The following is a 2394-nucleotide window of genomic DNA, read 5'->3' on the forward strand; positions in this document are numbered from 1 at the left end:
TATGAAACATGAAACATGTATTTTATATTATTTTAACGGTCAAAACAGCGGCCGATGTCGGTCCGACGTCGCCCCGACGTCGGCCCGACGTCAGCTGGACCTCAGCAATTGATCTCGGTCCGACGTCGGTCCGACGTCGGCTGGACCTCGGCTGGACGTCGGAACATGCGGGCATATCCGACATCCAGCCGACGTCGTGCCGAGGTTGGACCGACGTCGGGCCGACGTTGGCATTCCGATGCCGAGTTGCCGACGTCACCCCGACGTCGGCCGACGTCGGGCCGACGTCGGCATGTTTACTGGGTTCATTAAATGAAAAGTTCCATTAAATGAAACATAGCTATTGGCTGAATGAAAAGTGTTTTAAATACTTGATATTGAGGAAAGATCATGATAGAAGACGTTTCCTCACGAAGCGCAGGATTTTGACACTTTACACCATCGGATGTAGGTAGCCTCCGGGCGCGATCTGCAGTCTGCATCTCTTCCATGAACTTATGCAGAGGGTATCAAGCAGTCGGTATCGGTTACCTATCAGGGTTCGCATCGTTTACAGTTCAAAACAAACCACAACAAATAAAGGTCTTCGTTTTCTCGAAAAGCCGCAAAGTTTCGTCGATTTCGGGCGCTGCGGGAGTAGGGGCCTTGTCCCAAATGCCCCCTCGATCCGCCAGGGGCGGAGGTAGAGTCGGTAGAATATGCACCGGGGCTCAGGCAAGGAAAGGTATTGTAACCTGAAAAATTGACTGGGGAGGTCCGAACTCCGAAGGGCTTACTATTTAATAGTTCTGCCCTTTGGGCCTTTGGTGATGTTCTGCAGATGCTCCGAAGTCCGTGGATCCATTCGTGGGCTTCGTGGTGTCATGACCAAGTGTAGGGGTTTCATGCATCGGAACCTGCAACCTTTTATTGGTTCCCCCCATGTACAGACATTACGTTAATCAAAGTTACTCTACAATGCCCGCCTGCCACCCGGGTGTATTAAACTAAGCGGCCCGTGTGATTGTTCGTTCACGTTCACCGTGTATCAGCCCGGCATCTGCCTTTACCCAACTCAAAGATTTGGCTCACATTCCCATTACATTGTATTTTGGTCTCGCGGGACGAAGTGTCATTCTCTCGGATCATTTTCCTCACGCACACTATACACATCACACTTACAATCGCTCACTCATATACGCCACGCGCCGCGCCGATTAATTATAATTTAGATGGGACGGCCCTGGATATAAACGGGAGTGCCCACCGCTATTTGCGGCGGGTCGGAAAGCCAAATAAAATCCAGGACATATGTCGGGGACTTCCGCAGCGCCTGGGCGCTGCGGCGTTAATTTAGGGGGGGATGGAAAAGATCGCTTACCGAAAGATGTTGCCCCGACGACACCGCACTGGCAAATGCCTCGAGAGACGGGCCCGCGAGTCCCAGGTGCCGGCCAGCCGCAGCCTTTCACCCGGCGGGCACGCCTTTCCCGCCGGAGGCTATCATACGGCGGACTGGCCTTACACGCACTCTGGTACTCCGGCCCGCCGCTCCTCTCCGACGTACACGTCGCGCTAAATTTTGCCCTTACATAATAATGCCCCCTCCCTCGAACGGTCAAAAAGGGGTCCCCTTACTCTCCAGGTGAAGCTTTCGCTATGGTCTATATCAATAATTATCCTGCCTGATTCATTCATACCACATACATCCCACTTACATCAGTTCATTACACTCGATCGCCCAGCCCCCAGCTCCCTCTCAATGATCGTCCGTGTCCGTTCTCCTGCCAATCGCATCACACGCTTGTCGTATTGTTCGCCGCTCCAATCCGTGACCCGCACTGATCCGCTCGCCCGCATCGCCTCGAGTTCCTTCCGCTCCTTCCTTTCCGCCCTGAGTCTATCCGCGCTGCACAGGCCGCCTCGAACGGCGGCGCGCGATGCACTGCCGGGGGCGCACGCTGCTGCCCATGGCCGGTTGTAGCGGGCGGTGGACACCTTGATAGATGGCCGCCTTCTTGGGCGGCCGTACCTTTATCCCAGTGCCACCGCCACAGTCCGGGACCTCCCGAGCTGCAGCTGCTGCCCCCGCTTGTAAGTGCTCGCGCGCCGCTAGGTGTCGTGGCGACCGTCTTCTTCTGCCAAGCCCGCCTCAGAGTTGGACGGCTCCCGCTAGGCGTCCCGGGGTCGCGCCACCAGGTGGCGGTGGCGGCGGCGACGGCGGCGGTTCATGGGCGCGGGTGGTGCGCCGTGCCCGCCGCCTGTCACGCTGCCGCCAGCTTGGTGCGCCACCGGTATAGGGCGTCGATCAACCACCAGGTGGCGGTGGCGGCGGCGACGGCGGCGGCTCATGTGCGCGGGTGGTGCGCCTTGCCCGCCGCCTGTCACGCTGCCGCCAGCTGGGTACGCCACCGG

Source organism: Amphibalanus amphitrite, unplaced genomic scaffold, assembly GCF_019059575.1.
Source record: "Amphibalanus amphitrite isolate SeventyFive unplaced genomic scaffold, NRLGWU_Aamphi_draft 000118F_arrow, whole genome shotgun sequence".
In the NCBI taxonomy this organism is placed as follows: Eukaryota; Metazoa; Arthropoda; class Thecostraca; order Balanomorpha; family Balanidae; genus Amphibalanus; species Amphibalanus amphitrite.